Genomic DNA, 12277 nt, shown 5'->3' on the forward strand with positions numbered 1-12277 from the left:
GATATATGTATATGCTGTATAATGTAATCAAATTAATTAACACCTTTCATAGATACAATTTATGTGTCTATGTGTGGGATACAATACATTATTATTATTTACTCTAGTCACCATGCTGTACATTAGATCTCCAGAACTCATTCATCTTATAGCTGAGTTTGTACACTCTGATCAATAAAAGATTATCTAAATGTCCAATAAGTCATCTTAGATACTTGAAATCATTGCTCCCTGGTAATCCCCTGAAGATTCTGATTCAGTAGGTCTGAAATGGAGTCTGAGAGTCTGCATTTCTAACAAGCCCCCAGGTGATGCTGAAGCTGCTGGTCAGCAAACCACACTGTTGGCCGGCTCTAAATCACTCGAAGTTTGTGCCGGTATTCATTTCTTGGTCTCTATAGAAGGATTTTCCTGGACACTGCATAGGCATTAAACAATTAGCCAAAAGCATTATAAAAATGTACTTTAAAAGGCCTAAGACAAGCTTTGTCCTATTTACTTGGATGTTTTTGAGGATACTCCTTATTTATTACATTCTGTGGGGCTTCTCTCAGAGGACCTATCACTGAGATTTCTCTCTGGACTTGGTATGAGTAGTGCTGCTTCTGTGCAGCTGGCTTGTTCTTACATCACACACAGTACCAGTCTTACAAACCAATAGTCTTTCTTTCTTTCCTGTGGCTGCTTGAAAACCCAGAGAAGCTTTATGAAACCTTTATTTATAGAAACGAGTAGCATAATAACACAGTTTTATATGTACAACCTCATCTTAAATAATTCATTCACCTTTTTCTTCCCTTATTTCTTACTGGCCCTTATTTTACTACTTTTTGGCTTTTCCATTATATTTATATATTATAAACTGACTTAAAATCCTCTTTGAAATGACAGAGGAATGGAAATTAAAAGAAAAAATAACAGATTTTAAGCAGAAAATACATTCATCACAGTTCTCAAACATTCCATTATTGTCTGTTATAAAAACTACAATGCAGCTTACCAAAAAAAATTTTTCTTTAAAGATTTACTTATCTGAGAGAAACGAAAAAGAGCAGGGGGGGGGTGGGGGAGAAGAGGGAGAGAGAAACTCAAGCAGACTCTGTGCTGAGCATGGAGCCCAATGTGCGGCTCCATCCCACGACCCTGAGATCACCACCTGAGCGGAAACCAAGAGTCTGATGCTTAACCACTTAACCACCCAGGTGCCACACAGCTTACTAAAATCTTTATTAACTGATTTAAAGTTATTTTTAAGAAAATTAGGGTTCCAGGGCACCTGGGTGGCTCAGTTGGTTAAACATCTGCCTTTGGCTCAGGTCATGATCTCAGGGTTCTGGGATCAAGCCCCGTGTCCAGCACCCTGCTCCCCAGGGAGCTTGCCTCTTCCTTCTCCTTCGACCCCTCCCCATGCTAGTTCTCTCTCTCTCTCTCTCAAATAAATAAAATCTTTTTAAAAAGAGAGAGAAAAGAAAATTAAGGTTCCAAAAATCTTTGCTATTATTCCCATTACTGATGACAATGGATTGTCTCATAGCAGTAAGACAGAACACAAATTAGAAAGGTAGGAATGGCTTGTTGTTGGCTGCCTGATTGGCTTAAAGCTCTCTGATGATATGTCATCAATTTCATCACTCAGTCTGGAGGTTAAGAGCCTTTGAGAATTCTTCCATGAACTTCTCTGAAATCTAATTACAACTATGAACTCCTATAGAATTTCTTTTCTTTCTTTCTTCTTTTTGAGAGAGAGAGAGAGAGGGGGGGGGGGGTTGCAGAGAGAGACAGAGGGAGAGATTGAAAATCTTAAACAGGCTACATGACCAGCACAGAGCTCCAATCAAAGCTCCATCTCACAATCCTGAAATTGTGACCTAAGCCATATTCAAGAGTTGGACATTCAAACAATGAGCCACCCAGGTGCCCCAGAATTTATTTTCTATACTATTTTTTGCTATCTCCCAAATGTTATATAGTGTTATTATAACATTCATATTTTTATATTTTTGTGTCCCTCACTTTAGCTAGCACCATACTTTCCATGTAGTCAGATCAATATTACTTTCTGCTTATTAAGTAACAACTGCATCACTATTTTTATGCAGGAAACCTACAATAGGGGGCACTCTATAATAATCTTGGACACTCAACATAGAGGTAAGAAATAAACAACTAAAAATCTGGGGCTAACAAAATTAGTCCTTTGAGTTATCAAAAGCCTTAGATCTGTGAGCATGGCAAGGTTTCTGACGAGCAACTATAACTATGAAGTCACCTCAGCAATTAAGGTTTTTTAAATACTACTTTCAAAGCCCTCTTAATCATTTCATTCCATTGTAGAAACTCATCAATGTCTCATCAAAACTCTATAAAGCTCCCTAGATTTTAAGGCTATCAAGGGTACAGCCACAACCTATTTTTCCAAATTGAGTGATTTCCCATTATTCTTTCATATATTTAATTTTCCAGCCAAATCAATTTGTTTACTTAAGCTCAAATGGCTCCTCTATCATCCCCTTATCATGCTCATATCATGCTGCCTGGTTAAAGTACTATTCATGCCTGTCACACAGCTAAATTCTAACCATCCTCCAAGAACCAATGAAAATGGTCCTCCTTCATGATGGTGTCTTTCCCTATTTTCCAATCTGAAAAGAATCTTACTCTGCCACATTTATACCACTTACTATCTGCTTCCTGAGTCATTACCAAATACTGCCTTTGACTACATTTTTTTTTCTGTATATGACATGTGCCAACTGGTTAGCTCCCTGAAGAAAATTATGGCTACTTTTTTGTTAATATTCTAAAAGCACCTACCTATTCCCTTCAATCTAGTCGTTAAATGTCTATTAAAGGAACCCATCAACACAATCCTGGTAGCCATGCATCAGCAGATCAGTTTAAAACAAATTAAGTGTTATTTATCTGTTTGACCTATGAAACAAGCCTTGTTTAATCACACCTACCATTTATGTGGGTGTGCATATGTATGTACATATGTAACTATACATTCATGATTTTCCAAAATACGCATTAAGTATATAAAATGTATATTCCAGTTTTGATTAATCATGGAACAGTTTTCCTTCATAGAGGTTAATAAGAGCTCCTCATAAAATGAAACTCTACATAATAGTACTCACCTTGGCACTACTGCACTTAACAAAAGCACTTAAAAATTCACATATAAGTACAGAGTGCTCTAAATTACAGGATTCAAATTATTTTAAATGTGTGATTAAATATGCTATAAAATTATTCTTCTGAACACTTATTTTATTTGTTAAAGAACATATGTTCTTCCTCAAAATAACATGCTATTTTTGAACTATTACTCAGCCACACACTTCCTACAAGCAGCAAAGGTTACCTCAGATAAACCTTGATTTTACAATATTTGAAAGACTTTCCTCTGCTACTCTATGCCAACTGAAAATTCATGAGTCATAGGTGAATGACAGGGGCAGTTCTGGAGGTAATTTTTCCTTAATGCAGCTGGCCTGAAATAAAATTTGTTTAGCCATTAATATTTTATAAACCCCTTCATAGACATCATTTTGTTTGCTTCACAGCAATAATGAAAACAAGTTATCAGTATTATCTCCCTTTTTCAGAGGATGCATTCAGGTCTTAGAGGAGTTAAGTGAATGGCCCAAGATTACAAAGCTAATTAATTGGCCCTAACTCTACACTATCACATTTAAAATTTGAAGCACTGATTAGTTAACTTTCACTTCAATTTGCACTGACTTTAGATAGCCACTTTTTAAAATTCTTTATATATAGCTGCTTCCAAACTAGACAGTGAATTTGATACTGTCTTCATTATGTTTTTGGTCATTTCTTTTTCATTTGATCCACTGACTTTATGTTAAGTTGGAAACTTCCGAATTATACCAAAAGATAAGAAAAATTTAAGTCAATGTACCATGTTTAAGCACTGGCAGAGACTGTGCTATGTATTTCTAACCCTTGTTTCCTTTTCTTCCAGGGCATATGGCTCGATATATTTCCCAGACTCCTTTAGGTTAAGTGGAACCATGTGATTAAACTATAAACAGGGAAAGGTAGTCAGAAGAAATCTGGACTAAAATGACACCCTTCGATGCAATCTTCCACACTCTTCTCTCTTGTTTATAGGCCAGATACAGGGGATCCACTCGGGATGACAAGGCCTTCACTGACAGGAAAGCCCCGCAATGGAAAAAGCTGGAATTCCTAAATACTGGGAAGAGTAAAGGCTTCCAACACCTGCCCCACTACCACCAACACCAACTGGAACTGGATGATGACATCGTGAGAAATAATCTTGTATTGTACTAAGCACCAAGATTTAGGGCTTGCTGGTTATATTCACCTATCCTAATTTAAACATGAATGAATAACTATTTCTCTTTTAATAAACATTCCACAAACAAAAGTATATGATTTCAATTATAGATTCCTCAGCCATTATTACCTTTCATAATGAAGTAAATGCTTTCATGGATTGCTCTGGTGTAAGTAGGCTCAAAACAAAGAAATAAGTTCAAAGTGTTAAGTAGTGGATTATACATAGCTCCTTCAAAACATGACAAGAGTAAAGTATTCTTAAATTTGGTATTTTTAAAGTTATTCTCATGTTTCATGCACTTTAAGATAAACAGAATATACACACAGGCTATATGCACAGATGGATCCTGTATATAGGAAACAGTAAGTTCATTATATAGAATATATAAACTACTCAATTGAAAATGTAAGATTTATATGGATAGTGCTCACATTTTAATGACTAAGCAAATACTATTTGTCACCCATGAAGAGAAGAGAGTGGTGACAGAGTTCCTAACTTTCAAATAGTTGACCTGTGATTCTCTGACTATTCCTGGAATTGGTTGCAATGCACTGACTCCAGCCACCCCTCTGGATTTGAGTTATCATTGCAACTGGTTGTAGTTACACACTTCTCCTATCAATGTCCTCAGATATATCATAATTTTTTGTCTATGTTGCCTATTGAAACAATAACTTCATGAAGGCAGAAAATTCTAGCTTCTACTTATTTGATAGTGTTCTGTGCTGGCAAATACTGAGTGTTCTCAAGACCAGCTAACTGGCACATAAGACTATTTGTACAATATGTAAAAGATACTTTCTTTAGTGATATAAGTAAAAATCTAGAGGAATATGAAAATGTAATGCATCATTTTTGGAAAGCACACTCTCAAGAGATATAAGCATATATGCCTCACATATCTTCCTTCCTTTAACTCATACCTCAATGATAACAAAGCAAGTTCCTTATGCTAACTTCACAGTAATTTGCAGAATTGGGAAATATCTAAATCTGTAAGCCACCCATACCTATAAAGTCCTTCGCCTATTATCATTTATATAGTTAAAACACACATTAAATGGAAATTTTATGAATAGGAATGACAGCACCGAGTTGACACAATATTAAAAGCTGCCCCTCTGAGCAGCTAGGTGGCTCAATGGTTAAGCAGCTGCCTTTGGGTCAGGTCGTGATCCCAGGATCCCGGGATCAAGACCCACATCAGGTTCCTCGCAAGGAGCCTGCTTCTCCCTCTGCCTATGTTTCCATGTGTCTCATGAATAAATAAATAAGATCTTGAAAGAAAAAAAAAAGCAGCCCATCATTTTTAAAATTACAAATTCCCACCTGAAAAAGTTCAAAGTATCAATTGCTAATGTTTTCATTAATACCACAAAAATGTGTTCTTAGAAGCTACCCACCCTCTCTCTGGCCCAAATTCGACCCTCGAGCTTAATATAGTTAAAGCTTTAACATTTTGGTAGTAAAAAAAAAAAAAAAATTGGTAGTAACTCATTTGCTAAAAAAAAATTTATTGAGCACTGACTGTGTGCTAGGCCCTAAGCTAAGTGCTAAAGACACAGAATAGTCAAGTAACCAACCTTGCCCTCAGTTTAAGGACCAATTACCAAGGAAGAGGCACATTAAGTGCATAACAATGAGTAAGAAAATGGGATGATGGAAAGACAAGTGTTAACAATTACCAACAGCAACAGAAGGCTTTAGGAACATAAAAGCTGGGAGATTGCTGAGTTTAACTCATCCCCTTAGCCTTTTGCTGAGGATTCAGACTGTACTGGAAGAACATGCAAGATATATTTTTGGTTGCCCAGGAAATGTTTTTTCTCTCCTACTAAAACACTAGTTTCTGTTGGGGGGATATAATCACCTCCTTCTACATGTTGCCTCTAAACCCAATACTGTTTGTTCTTCTGTTCCTTCGAATTTATCTCACATAAACCCATCCCAACTTCAATAATATGATAATCTAGAGAGATAGAAAGCATTTTCACAAACTTTACACAACTATCATTTATCTAGATATGGGAGATTTTCCTTCTTATTTTAATAGTCCACTGCTGCTTCTCTTCTTAAAAGTCTTATGGGCAGGGGCTTCTTAATGCAGTTCCCTTTAATAACATGCAGTTCCCTCTTTTGTTCCCAATATTGTTACTTACCTCAGAGCTGCAAAAACATTAATTTTCTTTGGATTTCTTCATCTTCCAGGGCAGAATCTTGACTAAAATTAGCAGGCATCTTTATAATGGATTCAATTCTTATTTTAAAAATATTTACAACCTCTCATCTTAGTTTTTTACCTACGAGGGGGTATAACCTATTCATTGAAAGAAAGATTAACAGATATTAAAAAGAAATGTTAAAGAACTAGGTACCTAATTCCTAATAACTTAATTGGTGTTTTCTCCCGGAAAAATAGAAAGATCATTCACCGATAAGGAAAAGTTAGTTTGGGAGGGAGTTGGGGATAGGTTTGTCAACTTACAGTTTATTAAATCTTCTTTTAGAAAAGGGTTAGTCCTTTTTTTTATTTTTTAAAGTTTATATCCAACATGGGGCTCAAACTCATGACCCTGCGATCAAGAGTTGCATGCTACCTTGACTGAATCAGGTAGGCACCACTAATTTTTACTTTTTATTTTTTTTTATTTTATTTATTTATGATAATCACAGAGAGAGAGAGAGAGAGAGAGAGAGGAGAGACACAGGCAGAGGGAGAAGCAGGCTCCATGCACCGGGAGCCCGATGTGGGATTCGATCCCGGGTCTTCAGGATCGCGCCCTGGGCCAAAGGCAGGCGCCAAACCGCTGCACCACCCAGGGATCCCAATTTTTACTTTTTAAATTAAGTTTTTTAATTTTTAATTTCAGTATATTTAATGTATGTGTTATGTTAGTTTCAGGTGTACAATATAGTGATTCAACAATTCCATACATTACCTGATGCTCATCATGATGAGTGTACTCTTTAATCTCTGTCACCTATTTCTCCCATTCCTCTCCTCCTCCACCCCAGTCTGCCCTCTGGTAACCATCAGTTTGTTCTCCACAGTTAAGTCTGAGTCTATTTCTTGGTTTCTCTTTTTCTTTCTTCCTTTGCTTCTTGGTTTTGTTTTTCAATTTAACATATGAGTGAAATCACATGGTTTTTATTTTTGACTTATTTCTCTTAACATTATATTCTCTAGCTCCATCCATGTTGTTGCAAATGGCAAGATTTCATTCTTTTTTATGACTGAAAAATATTCCATTGTGTATCTATACCCCATCTTTTTTATCCATTCATCGGTCTATGGATGCTAGAGCTGCTTCCATAATTTGGCTATTGTAAATAATGCTATAAATAATGTAAATAGAGGAGTATGTATCTCTTTGAATTAGTGTTTTTGTATTTTAGGAGTTGATACCCAGCACTGCAATTGCTGGATTGTAGATAGTTCTATTTTTAACTTTTTGAGGCAATTCCATGCTGTCTTTTACAATGGCTGCACCAGTTTGCATTTTCACCAACAGTGCATGAACATCCTTTTTTTTTTCCAAATCCTCACCAGCACTTATTGTTTTTTTTTTCATTTTAATCATTCTGACAGGTGTGAGGTGATATCTTGTAATTTTGATTTGTGTTTCCCTGATGATAAGTGAGATAGAGCATCTTTTCATATGTCTGTTGTCCATCTGTATGTTTTCTTTGGAGAAATGTCCATCCACGTCTTCTGCTCATTTTTAAATAGATTATTTGTTTTTCAGGTGTTGAGTTGTATAAGTTATATACTGTAGATACTAACGCTTTATCTAATATGTCATTTGCAAATGTCTTCTCCCATTCAGTAGGCTTTTAGTTCTGTTAATTGTTTGCTGTGCAGTAGCTTTTTATTTTGATGTAGCCCCATATAGTTTATTTTTGCTTTGTTTACCCTTTCTCAGGAGACATATCTAGAAAGATGTTGCTACAGCTGATGTCAGAGAAATTACTGCATGTGTACTCTTCTAGGATTTTTATGGTTTCATATCTCACATTTTGAGAGATTACTCCTAACTCAATTTTCAGTTTACTTTTGTGTATGGTGTAAGAAAGTGGTCCAGTTTCATTCTTTTGCATGTAGCTGTCCAATTTTCTCAACACTATTTCTTGTAAAGACTATCTTTTCCCCATTGCATATTCTTTCCTCCTTTTTCAAAGACTAATTGACCATATTGAACATATAATTATGGGTTTATCAAATTTTTGCCTGTTTTAAAAACTATAACCTGAAATTGGGAAATACTAAGAATATAAAATACTATAGAAAAATTAAGATTTTTTAGGATTTTTGTGATAACAGATACAACAGCTTTTTTATCCAACTGAATCTGTAAGATTCCAGCTGCAAAAAGTCTGAATCTTAGTTTCAAAACTACAAATATTGGATAGCACAGTAATTTATTTGATTTAATTACAAAGCAAAGTCATTTCTATTTTCAACTGCTGCAGAATAACTGCCTTTAGATATTTGTTTAAATAATCTAAATGATTGATGAATAAATCAATATTGATTTATTCAATATTGACTGAATAAATTAATTACTGAATGGCTTAATCTAGCTCTTTGAAACATAGCATTTAACACAATGATTGGCACATACTAGATACCCAAGAAATGTTCATTAAGATTGACACACTCTTCCACAGCCTAGTAAGAAGATGTCTTGAGGACCAATTTTCTCAGACTTCAATTGTATCTCATATTTCAGCCTCATTCATCTCATGCAGTGCTTGAGAGAAACTGACCTTCATAAGAAATATTCAGCTGATAGAACAATTATTGAATAAGAGTAGCATGCTGCAATCCAGTGAAATCTTCCATTTTCAAGCCCCCATGAAACTATCCATTAGTGTTCATAAGCATTCACTTGATACTTGGAAAGGTAAAGAAATAAGCTAAGCATGAAAGAATGTGCCAGAAGATGTTCTGGATAGTGTTTGCTCAAAAACTGCCAACAAAACCAGCCAAGTTCCATGTCAAAATACCATACTCAATGAATGCAAGGGTTCCTCATCTTTATTATACAGCTACTTTTCAGAAAACTCTTTCCTAAAACTTTTTAATGTCATAAGAGCACAAAACTAGTTAAAATGAACTGTATCTATTCATAACACTAGGATTAATGGTCTGGTGTTTATATGCTCCTCCATTACTAGAACATGTAAAGAAAGTTAAATTCTTTTCATCTCAGCAACTTTAGAACCTATTTGTGATTTAAAAAAATTAAAAACCTCAAATAGCAAATTCAATTAGGAAATTTGCAATTGCTTTTTTAATCTTCCATATTTTAAAAATTTAATTATCCCAGACAAAACTTTATTAGCTAAGTTATACATAATACATTTTTATGTAGCTAAATAAATTAAGCATTATAAAGGCCTTAAAATAGGCACTGCATACAATTTCCTGTTTTTCCAAGGGTCTGGAAGGAAAGACTATTCCTGTATCTTCAAAATCTCCAAAAAAATTAAATTGTCAAAATTTTCTTAGTTTTTGTAGAGATCAGCTAACCTATAAGAAGCACATGTGAACAAAAAAAGAACCTTTACTGGAGAGTCTTTAAAAGTATTTATATTTTAAAACATTAGGTTTATTTTAGTGGTTCAGAAGAACAACTTTCTCTTCAGATCAGTTTCTCATTCTTCACTATCTTGCAGATATATTTATTTTTCTTTTCATTTTATTATTTTTTAAGATTTTATTTATTTATTCATGAGAGACAGAGAGAGAGAGGCAGAGACGTAGGCAGAGGGAGAAGCAGATCTGATCCCAGGACTCTGGGATCATGACCTGTGCCAAAGGAAGACACTCCACCAATGAGCCACCCAGGTGCTCCTATTTTTCTTTTTAAATGATAGGGATTATCCTGCAAATCTTTGGTGCAGAAAATGGAACAATATTTTACAAAGAAAATTATCACTAACATGAATTAACTATACAATTATGTTATAAAATAGAAGATAGTAAGATTTCTAATGATAGTGAAAAGCCAAAGAACAGAGTACTGCCCCCATTTCTTTCTCTACTCAGTATTCCCAATTCCTCCTGTCCCATATTCCCTTACACCCATTCCAGTCTGATTTACAAGCTAATCATTCCACTTAAACTGTTACACCACAACCTGTTATATCAATAGTCCATTCAGCAGCACCAATCTCTTGAGCACTCTCTCTTCCTTGGTTTTCCAATTACTACACACCCATTTCCTCCTACTTTGGTTCCTCCTCTTCTGGTTCCTTCTCATTATCTGTTCACCTTTAATCCCTCAAAGACTGCTCCCAGTAAATGGCATTAAATACCATCTCTATGCTATTGACTCTTAAATTTTTATCTCCACTCTGGGCCGCCTTTCAGAATTCCAGACACACACATCTAACTACTAAACGTTTTCATTTGGATGAACAGGTATCTCAAACTCAATCTGCCCAAACTATATTCCTATTGTTCCCCTTAAACCTGTTTCAGCTTCCCCATCCTAAGGCAATTTCATCCTTTTAGTCATGTAAGTCAGAATCACTAGGGCAATACTTGACTTCACTTTTCTATTACACCCCAAATCCAGTTCATCCACAAGTCCTGTTGGCCCCAGCTTCAAAATATTTCTGGAATCCGACCCCTAAGCACTTCCACTATTGCCAACCTTGTCTGAGCCATCATCTTCTTTTACCTCTTCAAAAAATTTTCTGAGTATAGATGCTATACAATGCTACATTAGTTTCAGGTGTACAACACAGTGATTCAAGTCCTCTATACATTATACTATGCTCATCACAAGCATAGTTACCATCTGTCACCATATAACGTTATTACAATACTACTGACTATATTCCTTATGCTATATTTTTCATCCCTGTGACTTATTCATTCCATAATTGGATCAATCTTCTCCCTTCCACCCTTGTCACACACTCCTCCAATCTACTCTCCCATGGAGCATTTCATTCTTCAGTTTGAACCTCTGGAATAGTATTCTACTTCATTCAGAGTAAAAGCCATAGTCCTTACAACTGCTTAAAAGGGACTCATCTCTCCTTTACTTCACAGACTTTCTCCCCTACCAACCTGTTTCATTTACTGTGCTCCAACCCACAATGGCTTCTTGGTCTTCCTCAAAATGCCATGAGCATTTATAAAAGCAGAAAGCAGATTAATGGTTGTCAGGGTCTGGGAGGGAGAAGAAAACTGAGGGGATGACTCCTTAATGGGTATGGGGTCCCCTTTTAGGGTAATGAAAATATTTTAGAACTAGATAGTAGTGATGGTTGCATAATATTGTGAATGTACTAAGTGCCACTGAATTATACAGCTTAAAATGGTAAATTTTATGTGTATATTACCATTTTTTTAAATGCCAAGTATACTTCCAACCTTTGCTGTAGTTGTTTCCTCTGCCCAGAGTCTATTGTCCCAAATATCCACTTGTCTAACTCCTCTCCACCCATGTCTTTATTTAAGATCACATTCCCAATCAGGCCAAACCCTGATCACCCTATGCAACAACGCTCCTTACTCTGTTTCTCCCTTACCCTACTCAACCCTTCTTTTTTTTTTCCCCCACAACACTTATTTTCTAACATGGTAGATAACATACTTATTCAATACATACATTGTTTACCATCTCCTTTGCTAGGATAAGAGCTCCAAGAGGCAGGGGTCTTTGCCTATTATATTTAATGACAGATTCCAAGTGTTCAGAGAAGTGCCTGGTGCACGTTAGCCCATAAACATCCTGTGAATAAGTGCTCTTCAGTGTTCCCAGAGATGGGTAAGAACTGAACAGTTGTAGTGATTTATTAATTTCTGGAAACTATTTAACTGAAAACAGGAAGAAAACACAGTTTTTAAAAAAACTATTTATAACTTACTTATAACTATTTTTTAGAAAACTATCACAACTTAACCTGATTTCTTAAAAAAGAATA

General features: G+C 35.5%; 1 protein-coding gene and 1 long non-coding RNA gene across 5 annotated transcripts in view; one reads left to right on the plus strand and one right to left on the minus strand.

The window, feature by feature from the left end:
* The window catches only part of LOC144288795 (uncharacterized), a 44992-nt gene extending 40575 nt beyond the window's left edge, over positions 1-4417 (plus strand). Inside the window, exon 3 of the long non-coding RNA XR_013356792.1 lies at positions 4138-4417. This is a non-coding gene — a long non-coding RNA (uncharacterized LOC144288795). The remainder of the gene's footprint in view (positions 1-4137) is intronic.
* The window catches only part of HDAC9 (histone deacetylase 9), a 1013161-nt gene that overhangs the window by 762626 nt on the left and 238258 nt on the right, over positions 1-12277 (minus strand). The gene's annotated exons all lie outside the window — the stretch shown is intronic.

Source organism: Canis aureus, chromosome 18 (genome assembly GCF_053574225.1).
Source record: "Canis aureus isolate CA01 chromosome 18, VMU_Caureus_v.1.0, whole genome shotgun sequence".
In the NCBI taxonomy this organism is placed as follows: domain Eukaryota; kingdom Metazoa; phylum Chordata; class Mammalia; order Carnivora; family Canidae; genus Canis; species Canis aureus.